Source organism: Pristiophorus japonicus, chromosome 12, assembly GCF_044704955.1.
Source record: "Pristiophorus japonicus isolate sPriJap1 chromosome 12, sPriJap1.hap1, whole genome shotgun sequence".
Classification (NCBI taxonomy): Eukaryota; Metazoa; Chordata; class Chondrichthyes; family Pristiophoridae; genus Pristiophorus; species Pristiophorus japonicus.
The window spans coordinates 196644823-196659477 of NC_091988.1; the positions used below are offsets into that span (position 1 = coordinate 196644823).

Here is a 14655-nt window from a genome sequence, read left to right on the forward strand (position 1 = left end):
ATCATTAACCTAGTTAAAATAAACAGGATAAGACATCGGTAAAAAAAAAATCACATAAAGCATTGGGGCTAGAATTTGCCCAGGTAACGATATCACCGTTTTTTTGATGTTATTCAGGGTTAACGACATTTATTTTGTTGCCACAATAATGCCAAAAAATAAACGCTTACATTTCGCCAAACGTTTTGTAGTGTTTGGCAAAGCGTTAAAAAAGTGCTGTTTTTAACGACAAAAATGAAATAATTTCACGATAAAAAAAACGGCCGTTCTGCGTGACAGTCATGTCTGCGCACGTGCGGTACACTTCCAGGTCTGAATCAGCCATTTTTAAAAGGAATTTAAAGTTTAGGAGAGTTCTCTTCATATTGCCACACAGGTACTGCAAGAACAGAATTGCAGTGTGATTCGGGAAGGAAGGGGGCGAGGAAGTGTACCCAGGATGCAAATGAGGCCTTGGTGGGTGCTACACAGAAATATACAGCACGGAAGGAGGTCATTTTCAGCCCATCGTGTCCGCGCCGGCCGACAAAGAGCCGCTCGGCCCTCAGTCAGCAGCCCTGAAGGTTACATATAAATCTATGAACAATGAACAATGGCGGAAAGGTAAAGAGCACCCAGCCCAACCAGTCCGCCCCACACAATTGCGATACCCCTTGCACCGAAACATTCTACACTCCACCCCAACTGGAGCCATGTGACTAGGGGTAACGGGCAAGACTAATGCCAAGGGCAAGAAGGGGCGGGGTTTAAATTAGGCGGGAGAGGTGGCTGTGGTGAAGTTTGTTTGCTGCTGGGATTGTTGTTGTTTTGCTGTTCTTTTTTTCTTTTTCTGTTGTTGTGGCTGGTTGTTTGCTTTATTGTTATTTAAGTGACATTAATTTAAAAGTGTAATGTAATACAAAAATGTTTTATTAAAGTTAAGAAAGTTGCTTTTAAGTACAAGTGTACAAATATTTAATAAATTTCAAATTATTTTTTCAACTATACCAAACTTATGAAGTGTCTCATTCTAGCTGTCTGCTGGATAGCATAAGCAGTCAGCAAATATTTCACCGATAGGATAGGCCCCATTCTTAAAATGCCCTTAAAAACAAAGTAAAAACGCACAAAAAGTTCAATGTGTAAAACTCAGCCTTCCCTCCAAAAGTTTTCATTGTAGCTCCGTTTTCCAAGATGGCGCCGTTATCGACAATTTCGATCCGACTCGACCAGGCAAGACAAGCTTCTTTTGTACGGGATTTATCACTGTCTTTAAATGTACCGTTATTGGGCAAATTCACAAAAATGGCGATATGGATATTTTTGCCGCCTAGTGATGTCACAAAAACAGTTTTGAAAAAAGGCGCTCGTTACTTTTTGATGACAGCGATAAAGCACTGGCCAAATTAGCAAAATGTTGTTACATTTTTTAACGACACAAAAACACTTTTCATGTGGGAAAAATGGCGTCAAAACGTGCGTTAGGATGGTGAATTTCTAGCCCCAATGGAGGCTAACTTCCCAAACAGTCAGTTTTAGGTTTAAATTCAGATAGATATCAGGCTGCACAAATGCACAAGGGGCTTTTACCTTCTATATACTGGTTCTACCAAACCACTGCGCACCTTGCTAAATCATAGCGGGACCACCTGCAATAATGCTCAGCTCGATGTGTGGCAGTACAGAGTGCAGAGAGTCTGACTTTTGGCGGGGGTGGGGGGGGAGGGGCGCGGGGAGAGGGGGTACAGTAGGGGTTGCCAACCCTCCAGGATTGGCCTGGAGTCTCCAGGAATTGAAGATTCATCTCCGGGACACTGCACTGCGGGCAACTCCCAGGAGAAACATCACAGGGAAGGGGCAATAAAAAAAAAATCGGACGGTAATTTGCAGCCCTTCCGGCGCGTACGAGGTGCACATGCGCCAGAAAAGGTCGCATGTGAAGCGTACGTGCTAAAACCCGAAACTTGCGATCTATCAGATCGTCCCAATCTCCGGGAATAGGGACCTCTGTGGGGCGGAGAGGTGGGCTATTTGCCCAACTTCTGCCCAGCGAATGCCCGTGAAATTCTTACGCCTGGTAAAGGAAGGTGTAAGGCTTGCTTTTACCAGCGTAAGAGTCTTGAAAAACAGAAAAATAAAATGTCACCAATAATTTATACATTTAAAAACCCATGCCATTAGGTAAGTTTATTTATAGTACCTTTAAAACATGTATATTTATTTTTCAAAAAATTAAATTATTGTTTTAAATATTTAATTAAATGACATTTTTAATTCATTTTAAATACGTGATTTTTCTTATTTGAAGTGTCGAGGTATTTTGGGGATGTTCTCATTCATACTGATGGGGATTGCATGCGGACCTCGAGTCTCTGTACCTCCCAGACTACCAGGTACGCCGGCATTTTATTTATGGATTGGAGGCATTTTCCCCGTGGGAAGCCTCCGACTGCAAATTCAGGACCGTAGTGATGTTAAAAAAAAAATCTTTGAACACTTTAGTTATTAGTAATAAAAAATATCTGAGATGGGGGAACAAAGTTCGTTTGACTGAGAGTCAAAAATTAGCCAATGGGGTAATGAAGAGTCTGTTCGCTTTCTGATTGGCCGAGGAAGGCAATGCGCCATGAGGATGGACGTGTCGGGCGACCAATGGGGGCGGGGCGGTGGGAGGTCATGTGACGAAACCTCCAGGGATACATCCAACCAGAGTTGGCGACCCTTGCGGGAGGAGGCGGGAGAGGGTGGTTAAACCTCACCACCTCATGCACTAACTTGAATCCTACCCTTAAGATGACGTGCACTTGTGGGGACAATTATGAGCCACTTTGATGCACAGTCTGGTGCAGAGAGTTCCACCACCAGCTGCCTTCATTGATCGGCCAAGTGCTACTGTTTAATTTGGAGTTTGTTTTTGTTGGCTCAGTGGGCAATACCCACGCCTCTGACTCAGAAGGTTGTGGGTTCAAGCCCCACTCCAGGGACTTGAGCACAGAAATCTAGCCTGATTTTCCAGTACAGTACTGAGGGAGTGCCGCACTATCGGAGGTGCCGTCTTTCGGATGAGATGTTAAACCGTGGCCCCTCCTGCTCTCTTAGGTGGACGTAAAAGATCCCAGAGCACTGTTATGAAGAAGAGCAGGGCAGTGTCCTGGCCAATATTTATCCCTCAATCAATATAACAAAAACAGATTATCTGGTCGTTATCACATTGCTGTCTGTGGGAGCTTGCTGTGCGCAGATTGGCTGCTGCGTTTCCCACATTACAACAGTGACTACACTCCAAAAGTACTTCATTGGCTGTAAAGTGCTTTGAGACGTCCTGTTGTTGTGAAAGGCGCTTATATAAATACATGTCTTTCTTTTCTTTCTTTGACAGTTATCCCACATTCCAACTCCATGCTGCTTTCAGGAGAGTAGCTAAAAATGAAGCAGAAATGTTCCCTTCACTCTTTATGCGGTATTTAGTACTCCTGGGCTTCAGTTTGCTGGGCTACAAGTACAGATCGCTGTGCTGAAGTTTAAGTGGAAGGGGTGACTGGAAGTTACCCTGGCTGGTTCCATCAGCACCTCAAAATAGAACAGCTATTTCTATAGGTCGAATCATAGAATTATTCAGCCTGGTTCTCACTTGCATTCTCAACCTGACATCTGTCATATGCTCCCTTTTTCTGCTTCATCTTACTCTCTATCTCTTTCATCATCCAGGGAGCTCTGACTTTGGTTGTCCTAACGTTCCTCTTTGTGGAAATGTACCTCGACTGTACCTGAACCATCTCTTTAAAGGCAGCCCATTGTTCCATTACAGTTTCGCCAATCTGCGAGAGTAAAAACCAACGGCAGGCCAGAACTGACTGGTCCAGTGTGTTAGGCACTGTTAGTGAAGCATAATCAATTTGATTCTGTGCATTCGACCAAGTTATTTATCTTCTTGTTGATCCACTTGGAGCACTGCGTACAGTTTTGGTCTCCTTATTTAAGCAGGGATATACTTGCATTGGAGGCAGTTCAGAGAAGGTTCATGAGGTTGATTCCTGAGATTAAGGGGTTGTCTAATACTTCTAGCACGAAATAGAAAAACAGATAGTAAGAGTTTCTACAGGTACATCATCATCATAGGCAGTCCCTCGGAATCGAGGAAGACTTGCTTCCACTCCCTAAGTGAGTTCTTTGATGGCTGAACAGTCCGGTGCGAGAGCCACAGACCCTGTCACAGGTGGGACAGGAGGGAAGGGGTGGGTGGGGCTGGTTTGCCGTGTGCGCCTTCCGCTGCCTGCGCTTGGCCTCTTCACGCTCTTTGCGTTGAGACTCGAAGAGCTCGACGCCCTCCCGGATGCACTTTCTCCACCTCGGGCGATCTGCGGCCAGGGTCTCCCAGGTGTCAGTGGTGATGTCGCACTTTACCAGGGAGGCTTTGAGGGTGTCCTTATAATGTTTCCGCTGCCCACCTTTGGCTCGTTTACCACGAAGGAGCTCCGCACAAAGCATTTGCTTAGGGAGTCTTGTATCTGGCATGCGAAAATCGTCATACAGGTACATAAAAAGAAAGAGTGTGGCTAAAGTAAATGTTGGTCCCTTAGAGGATGAGACTGGGGAATTACTAATGGAGAACAGGGAAATGGCAGAGACTTTGAACAAATATTTTGTATCAGTCTTCACAGTTAAAGACAATAAAAAAATCCCAATAGTGCATAGTCAAGGGGCGAAAGGGAAGGAGGCACTTAATACAAACACTATCACTAAAGAAGTAGTACTCAGTACAATAATGGGACTAAAGGTGGACAAGTCCCCTGGACCTGATGCCTTACATCCTAGGGTCATAAGAGAAGTGGCTGCAGAGATAGTGGATGCATTGGTTGTAACCTACCAAAATTCCCTGGATTCTGGAGAGGTCCCAACGGATTGGAAAACCACAAATGTAACACCCCTATTTAAAAAAGGAGGCAGACAGACAGCAGGAAATGATAAACCAGTTAGCCTAACATCTGTCATTGGGAAAATGCTGGAGTCCATTATTAAGGAAGCAGTAGCAGGACATTTGGAAAAGCATGATTCAATCAAACAGAGTCAGCATGGTTTTATGAAAGGGAAATCATGTTTGACAAATTTGATGGAGTTCTTTGAGGATGTAATGAGCAGGATGGATAAGGGGGAACCAATGGATGTGGTGTATTTGGATTTCCAGAAGGCATTCGATAAGGTGCCACATAAAAGATTACTGCACAAGATAAAAGTTCATGGGGTTGGGGGTAATATATTAGCATGAATAGAGAATTGGCTAACTAACAGAAAACAGAGTCAGGATAAATGGGTCATTTTCCGTTTGGCAAATGGTAACTAGTGGGGTGCCGTAGGGATCGGGGCCTCAACTATTTACAATCTATATTAATGACTTGGATGAAGGGACTGAGTGGAATGTAACCAAGTTTGCTGATGATACAAAGGTGATCCAGAGATGATATTAGCTCTAATGAACAAAATGTTGAATCATTGTGGGTGGAGATTAGAGATAGTAAGGGGAAAAAGTCACTGGTGGGCATAGTTTATAGGTCCCCAAATAATAACTTCACGGTGGGGCGGACAATAATCAAGGGAATAATGGAGGCATGTGAAAAAGGAACGGCAGTAATCATGGGGGATTTTAACCTACATATCGATTGGTCAAATCAAATCGCACGGGGTAGCCTGGAGGAGGAATTCGTAGAATGCATACGGGATTGTTTCTTAGAACAGTATGTTACAGAACCTACAAGGGAGCAAGCTATCTTAGATCTGGTCCTGTGTAATGAGTCAGGAATAATAAACGATCTCCAAGTAAAAGATCCTCTCGGAATGAGTGATCACAGTATGGTTGAATTTGTAATACAGATTGAGGGTGAGGAAGTAGTGTCTCAAACGAGCGTACTATGCATAAACAAAGGGGACTACAGTGGGATGAGGGCAGAGTTGGCTAAAGTAGATTGGGAACACAGACTAAACGGTGGCACAATTGAGGAACAGTGGAGGACTTTTAAGGAGCTCTTTCATAGTGTTCAACAAAAATATATTCCAGTGAAAAAGAAGGGCGGTAAGAGAAGGGATAACCAAGGAAATAAAGGAGAGTATCAAATTAAAAACTAATGCGTATAAGGTAGCCAAGGTTAGTGGGAAACTAGAAGATTGGGAAAATTTTAAACAACAACAAAGAATGACTAAGAAAGCAATAAAGAAAGGAAAGATAGATTACGAAAGTAAACTTGCGCAAAACATAAAAACAGATAGTAAAGAGAGTGACTAAAGTAAATGTTGGTCCCTCAGAAGATGAGAAGAGGGATTTAATAATGGGAAATGTGGAAATGGCTGATACCTTAAACAATTATTTTGCTTCGGTCTTCACAGTGGAAGACACAAAAAACATGCCAAAAATTGCTGGTCACGGGAATGTGGGAAGGGAGGACCTTGAGACAATCACTATCACTAGGAGGGTAGTGCTGGACAGGCTAATGGGACTTAAGGTAGACAAGTCCCCTGGTCCTGATGAAATGCATCCCAGGGTATTAAAAGAGATGGCAGAAGTTATAGCAGATGCATTCGTTATAATTTACCAAGATTCTCTGGACTCTGGGGAGGTACCAGCGGATTGGAAAGCAGCTAATGTAACGCCTCTGTTTAAAAAAAGGTGGCAGACAAAAGGCAGGTAACTATAGGCCGGTTAGTTTAACATCTGTAGTGGGGAAAATGCTTGAAACTATCATTAAGGAAGAAATAGCGGGACATCTAGATAGGAATAGTGCAATCAAGCAGACGCAACATGGATTCATGAAGGGGAAATCATGTTTAACTAATTTACTGGAATTCTTTGAGAATATAACGAGCGTGGTGGATAGAGGTGTACCGATGGATGTGGTGTATTTAGATTTCCAAAAGGCATTCGATAAGGTGCCACACAAAAGGTTACTGCAGAAGATAGAGGTACGCGGAGTCAGAGGAAATGTATTAGCATGGATAGAGAATTGGCTGGCTAACAGAAAGCAGAGAGTCAGGATAAATGGGTCCTTTTCGGGTTGGAAATCGGTGGTTAGTGGTGTGCCACAGGGATCGGTGCTGGGACCACAACTGTTTACAATATACATACATGACCTGGAAGAGGGGACAGAGTGTAGTGTAACAAAATTTGCAGATGACACAAAGATTAGTGGGAAAGCGGGTTGTGTAGAGGACACAGAGAGACTGCAAAGAGATTTAGATAGGTTAAGCGAATGGGCTAAGGTTTGCCAGATGGAATACAATGTCGGAAAATGTGAGGTCATCCACCTTTGGAAAAAAAACAGTAAAAGGGAATATTATTTGAATGGGGAGAAATTACAACATGCTGCGGTGCAGAGGGACCTGGGAGTCCTTATGCATGAATCCCAAAAAGTTAGTTTGCAGGTGCAGCAGGTAATCAGGAAGGCGAGTGGAATGTTGGCCTTCATTGCGAGAGGGATGGAGTACAAAAGCAGGGAGGTCCTGCTGCAACTGTACAGGGTATTGGTGAGGCCACACCTGGAGTACTGCGTGCAGTTTTGGTCACCTTACTTAAGGAAGGATACACCAGCCTTAGAGGGGGTACAGAGACGATTCACTAGACTGATTCCGGAGATGAGGGGGTTACCTTATGATGATAGATTGAGTAGACTGGGTCTTTACTCGTTGGAGTTCAGAAGGATGAGGGGTGATTTTATCGAAACATTTAAAATAATGAAAGGGATAGACAAGATAGAGGCAGAGAGGTTGTTTCCACTGGTCGGGGAGACAAGAACTAGGGGGCACAGCCTCAAAATACGGGGAAGCCAATTTAAAACCGAGTTGAGAAGGAATTTCTTCTCCCAGAGGATTGTGAATCTGTGGAATTCTCTGCCCAAGGAAACAGTTGAGGCTAGCTCATTGAATGTATTCAAATCACAGATAGATAGATTTTTAACCAATAAGGGAATTAAGGGTTATGGGGAGCGGGCGGGTAAGTGGAGCTGAGTCCACGGCCAGATCAGCCATGATCTTGTTGAATGGTGGAGCAGGCTTGAGGGGCTAGATGGCCTACTCCTGTTCCTAATTCTTATGTTCTTATGTTCTTATGAAAGCAAATTGTGAGAAGGACACAAGAAATCTGCAAAGGGATATAGACAGGCTAAGTCAGTTGGCAAAAATTTGGCAGATGGAGTATAATGTTGGAAAATGTGAGGTTATCCACTTTGGCAGAAAAAATAGAAAAGCAAATTATTATTTACATGGAGAAAAATTGCAAAGTGCTGCAGTACAGAGGCACCTGGGAGTCTTTGTGCATGAAACATAAAAAGTTAGTATGCAGATACAGCAGGTAATCAGAAAGGCAAATGCAAGGGGGATAGTGTATAAAAGCAGAGAAGTACTGCTACAACTGTACAGGGTGTTGGTGAGGCCACACCTGGAGTACTGCGTACAGTTTTGGTCTTTATATTTAAGGAAGGATATACTTGCATTGGAGGCTGTTCAGAGAAGGTTCACTCGGCTGATTCCGGAGATGAGGGGTTTGACTTATGAAGATAGGCTGAGTAGGTTGGCCTATACTCATTGGAGTTCAGAAGAATGAGAGGTGATCTTATCGAAACATGTAAGATAATTAGGGGGCTCGACAAGGTGGATTCAGAGAGGATATTTCCACTCATCGGGAAATCTAGAACTAGGGGGCATAGCCTCAGATAAAGGGGTCGCCCATTTAAAACTGAGATGAGGAGGAATTTCTTCTCTCAGAGAGTTGTAAATCTGTGGAATTCTCTGCCCTAGACAGCTGTGGAGGCTGGGTCATTGAATATATTTAAGGCGGAGATAGACAGATTTTTGAGCGACAAGGGAATAAAAGGTTATGGGGATCGAGCAGGGAAGTGAAGCTGATTTGGTGATCAAATCAGCCATTATCTTATTAAATGGCGGAGCAGGCTCGAGGCACCAAATAGACTACTCCTGCTCCTATTTCTTATAATCGTATGTTCTAAGAAAGTTTGAGCAGGTTGGGCCTATACTCATTGGAGTTTAGAAGAATGAAAGGAGATCTTATTGAAACATATAAGATTATGAGGTGGCTTGACAGGGTAGTTGCAGAGAGGATGTTTCCCCTCGTGTGGGAGTCTAGAACTAGGGGGCATAGTTTCAGAATAAGGGGTCGCCCATTTAAATTGGAGATGGGAAGGAATTTCTTCTCTCAGAGGTTCATGAATCTTTGGAATTCTCTACCCCAGAGAGCTGTGGAGCATGAGTCATTCATTGAATATATTCAAGGTGAAGATAGACAGATTGTTGAACGATAAGGTTTTTTGAACAGTGCTTAGCCAGTGATGTGATGTTCGCAAGACTCAATAAAACCCCAGTTAATTGAGTTCAGGTTCTCCATGATGAGGCGTGCAATTGTGAACGTGGTGGATGAATTGGTTGGGTTCAGTTTGATTGTTAAACCTTTGCTAATAAACCTTTGCTAAGAATTCACAGCTACACATTTGCTAGTTCCTTATAGCAAATGTGTAGCTGTGAATTCTTAAGCAAAGAACCCATGAAGCAAATACACTACATCAGGGATAACTCCCCTGCTCTTCTTCGAAATAGTCCCATGGAATGTTTGACACCTGAGAGAGGAGACGGGGCCTCGGTTTAATATCTCATCCGAACAACAGCACCGCTGACAGTGCAGCACTCTCTCAGTGTCAGATTAGATTTTATGCTCAAGTCTGTGGGGTGGGACTTGGAACTCACAACCTTCTGGTTCTAAGGTGAGAGTGCTACCCACTGAGCCAGGGCTAACACCTAACACAGAGCAGCAATATATCCTTCTTGCAGTTCCTGTATGGTATCAATGTGGTTCTCTGTATGATACATGCACCACTGTCGAGTGTTTAACAGTTTGTACTGTGCACGCACACAGACAGCGAGGGTTAACTGGACCAGATAAGAACGAAACAGATGGTCAACGTGTTTAATGATTGGCGACAGTAAAGGACATCAGCGGGATGAAAATTCTCATGGCCAATAACTTTAGTGAGAGTTGGCACGAATACAACATGGCATTTTCTGTTTTGTACTTTTTCTCCAAAATGATGAAAAACAAGAGGAATCTCATTCCTCAAAATGGGTTAAATTATTAGAGCAACATGAGCGCGTCACACTGCAAATGAGTCAGACTTGCCAGTCAGAGATAGACACATGAATAGATATTTAGACAGAGGCATCAAGGTCAAGATACAGACAATTATATTTATAATGTATATATATGTCAATACTACACACACACACACACATACACACATACACACATATACACACACACATATATACCCACAAACAAGCACGTAGATATATACACACACACACACGCATACACACACACACACACATATGTATACACACACACACACACACACACATATATATATACATACCCACACACACACACATATATACACCCACACACACCTGTGTGTATATATATATAGATATATATACCCGTGCACACACACACACACGCATATAAACACATACACGCACACACACACACACACACACACACATACCCACACACACATGCACATAGATATACACACACACACACACACACATATATATATATATATATACATACCCACACACTCACACATACACACATATAATATATATACATACCCACACACATATGTATACACACACACACACACATATATATATACACACACATATATATATATACACACACACATATATATACATACATACACAAATATATATACACACATAAACATACACACACATATATATACATACACACACATATATACATACATACACATATATACATACATACACACACACACACATATATACATACATACACACACACACATATACATACATACACACACACACACACATATACATACATACACACACACATATACATACATACACACACACACACATACATATACACACACACGTATGCATACACACACACACACACACACACATATATATATACATACACACACACACACACATATACATACACACACACACACACATATACATACACACACTTGTGTAAATAAAATGAACAATGTTTGCCGAGGGGCCATTGAAAGGAAAGATTCTAATAGCGAGCTGGGGGAAATGTGTAGCGTGCAACTGGGTACAGAGGATGGACCGAGCTACACATTGCTGAGTGCAGGAACAGAATGTGAGAACAAAAATCTGTGGCGAGATTTAACTGTTGCCTGGATACATTGATTGGAAAGCTGGGCTTTTTTAGTTAACTCTTTCCAAACAAACAAAATCTTCATCGGCTGTTCCAGCTCTTTAATTTTCCAGGCTTGAGCACACGAGCGAGGAAAACAAAAGAAAGACTTGGATTTATACAGCGCCTGTCATGACCACCGGACATCTCAAAGCGCTTTACAGTCAATGAGGTACTGAGGAGGTGCAAGAGTTCCTGGAGAGTGATGAAGGAACTGTGAAAATCATCTTTCACAGACCTCTGAGCTGCCATTCAGCCCCTCGAGCCTGTTCCGCCATTCAGTTAGATCATGGCTGATCTGTATCTTAACTCCATCTACCCGCCTTGGTTCCATAACCCTTAATACCCTTGCCCAACAAAAATCTATCAAACTCAGTTTTGAAATTTCCAATTGACCTCTGGCCTCCACAGCGTTTTGGGGGAAGAGAGTTCCAGAGTTCCACGCCCCATTGTGTGAAGAAATGACTCACTCATTCCCGAACGGCCTGGCTCTAATTGTAAGGTAACGTCCCCTTGTTCTGGACTCGCCTTCACCAGAGGAAATAGTCTCTCTCTATCTACCCTATCAACTCCTTCAATCATCTTAAACACCTTAATTAGATCACCCCTTAATCTTTGATACTCGAGGGAATACAAGCCTATTCTGTGCAACCTGTCCCCATAATTTAACCCTTTAAGCCCTGGTATCATTCTGGGGCTGTGCCCCCTCCTAGGCCAGTATATTGTGGAGAAACAGAGAAACATGTGTAAGGGAGAGAAGGTGAGATGGAGAGGCGGGGGAGGTGAGATGGAGAGGCGGGGGTGGGGAGGGAGAGAGGGGGAGGTGGGTGGGGGAGGGAGGTAGAGAGAGGGGGAGAGGAGGAGAGAGGGGGGAGGGAGGGGAGGAGGAGAGAGGGGGGAGGGAGGGGAGGAGGAGAGAGGGGGGAGGGAGGGGAGGAGGAGAGAGGGGGGAGGGAGGGGAGGAGGAGAGAGGGGGGAGGGAGGGGAGGAGGAGAGAGGGGGGAGGGAGGGGAGGAGGAGAGAGGGGAGGAGGAGAGTGGGTGGAGGGAGGGGGGAAGGGAGAGGAGAGGGGGGAAGGGAGAGGAGAGGGGGGAAGGGAGAGGAGAGGGGGAGGAAGGGTGAGGGTGAGGGAGGGCGAGAGAGGGGGAGGGAGGGAGGGGAGGGGAGGAGGAGAGAGGGGGGAGGGAGGGGGAGGAGGAGAGAGGGGGGGAGGGAGGGGAGGAGGAGAGAGGGGGGAGGGAGGGGAGGAGGAGAGAGGGGGGAGGGAGGGGAGGAGGAGAGAGGGGGGAGGGAGGGGAGGAGGAGAGAGGGGGAGGGAGGGGAGGAGGAGAGAGGGGGGAGGGAGGGGAGGGAGAGAGGAGGGAGGAGGAGAGAGGGGGGAGGGAGAGAGGGGGGGAGGGAGAGGGGGGGAGGGAGAGGGGGGAGGGAGGGGGGGAGGGAGGGGTGGGGAGGGGGAGGGGGGGGGTGGGGGGAAGGGGAGGAGAGTGGGAGGGGAGGGAGGGGAGGGAGAGTGGGGGGGAGGGTGAGAGGGGGGGAGGGAGGGTGAGAGAGGGGGAGGGAGGGCGAGAGGGGAGGGGAGGAGGGGGAGGGGAGAGGAGAGAGGAGGGAGGAGGAGAGGGGGGAGGGAGGGAGGGGAGAAGGGAGAGGAGAGGGGGGAGGGAGGGCGAGAGGGGGAGGGAGGGGTAGGGGGAGGGAGAGGGGTAGGAGGAGGGGGAGGGGGGGAGAGGGGGGGGAGAAGGAGAGGGGGAGGGAGGGCGAGAGAGGGGGGAGGGGGGGGGTAGGGGGAGGGAAGAGGGAGGGCGAGAGAGGGGGAGGGGAGGGTAGGGGGAGGGAGAGGGGTAGGAGGAGGGGGAGGGGGAGAGAGGGGAGGGGGGGGGAGGGGGGGAGAGAGAGGGGGGAGGGAGAAGGAGAGGGGGAGAGAGGGTTGGGGTGGGGTAAGTGGATGAGAAAGAGTTTGGACAGAAACAGGGAGAGAGTTATAATGAGAGAGGAAAAGGAGTGGGGTGGAGAGAGAGAAAGGGAAAGAACTTGAAATAGAGAGCAGGAAAAACATCATCAGAGAAAAAGCTTAAAGGGAGAAAAGCTAAAAGTCTCAGAACAATAGAGAATTTTAAAAAACGCAGATTGCAGGACTGTAACAAAAGCTGTAGAAACCCATACTTTTTTCTCCCTTTTATTTAAGAAAGGAAGGGTTTTGAAAGATAGTAATCAGAAGCCACAAGGTGAATAATGGAGAGAGAGAGTGCGAGACTCTGAGAGGAGAGAACTAAAAGAGTAGAGAAATCTCAAACCTCAATCCAAGGAGGTTGTCCATCTCTGTAACTCTTTGGACAGAAATGCATTATTTTTTTAAATGACTTCAGCTACAAATATAATCAGAAGCAATGTAGTTCACAGTTGCATATCTTTGACATTGTTTTATTTAGACGTGTCTATCAATAATATTCTGACATTCTGACTGCCGGTACTATGAAGTGACAGAGACATCAAATCGACAGACAGAGGAAATGACAGAGAGAGAGAGAGAGAATGACAAACAAATTAATAAAAAAAGAGTGAAAGAGGGAGAGAGGCAGTTGTAGTGCTCACCCTCGTGTATGCATTACCTGTTGCAGCACAGATCTCTAATACTGCTCCCCACACAGCAATTCCATCCAACAGCCCCGGATACCAGATGAGGACTAATCTCTGTTCTGGAGTGTGGCTGGCGGTGATTTCTGTTGTCTTGGACTGCACCTGCCGTCTGCCAGCTTCACAGCCTGAACGCTCACATCGACATCCACACACACACACACACACACACACAAAGCCAGCCAGCAGCTGATCACACTGCTGCCCACTTCAACCTTGAGAACTGTGTCGACGTACAGGAAGCACCAGAACTAATGAGATTATGCAATTCCTGTCTCTGTTGTTCCCTCACTGATGCACAGAACATGCACGCTTGTTAAAGCATCATTGGAGAACGATGCTGTAATCCTTCAGGCGTTCTCTTGAGAATCTAGCAGAATATAGCAGGGATTATTCGGGATTACAAATAAAACTCCCTCCTGGCGAGATGGGAAAGTTAAACGGGACAGGATTACATATTATCTGACTTCCCCCACCCCACCACTGATATTTATGATTTCTCTCTCATTGTCGTACCAATAACAGATTTATTCTCGTAATTATCAAATTGATTTAACCACTCTATGAAATATATAGTCGCAGTGCTATTCTATATATCTTCTATATTTGTTATTCTAAATAACATAGTTTTTTTTTAAACACAGTGTATAGTCACTGTGCCATCTTGAGCACATAAATCTAGGCTGACACTCCCAGTGCAGTACTGAGGGAGCGCTGCACTGTCGGAGGTTCCGCCTTTCGGATGAGACGTTAAACCGAGGCCCCGTCTCTCT

General features: G+C 45.2%; 1 protein-coding gene across 1 annotated transcript in view; it reads right to left on the reverse strand.

Moving 5' to 3' along the window:
• The window catches only part of LOC139277640 (neurensin-1-like), a 52098-nt gene extending 38014 nt beyond the window's left edge, over positions 1-14084 (reverse strand). Inside the window, exon 1 of the mRNA XM_070896384.1 lies at positions 13858-14084. The gene's annotated coding sequence lies outside the window, so the exon portion shown is untranslated. The remainder of the gene's footprint in view (positions 1-13857) is intronic.
• Positions 14085-14655: the final 571 nt, after the last annotated feature.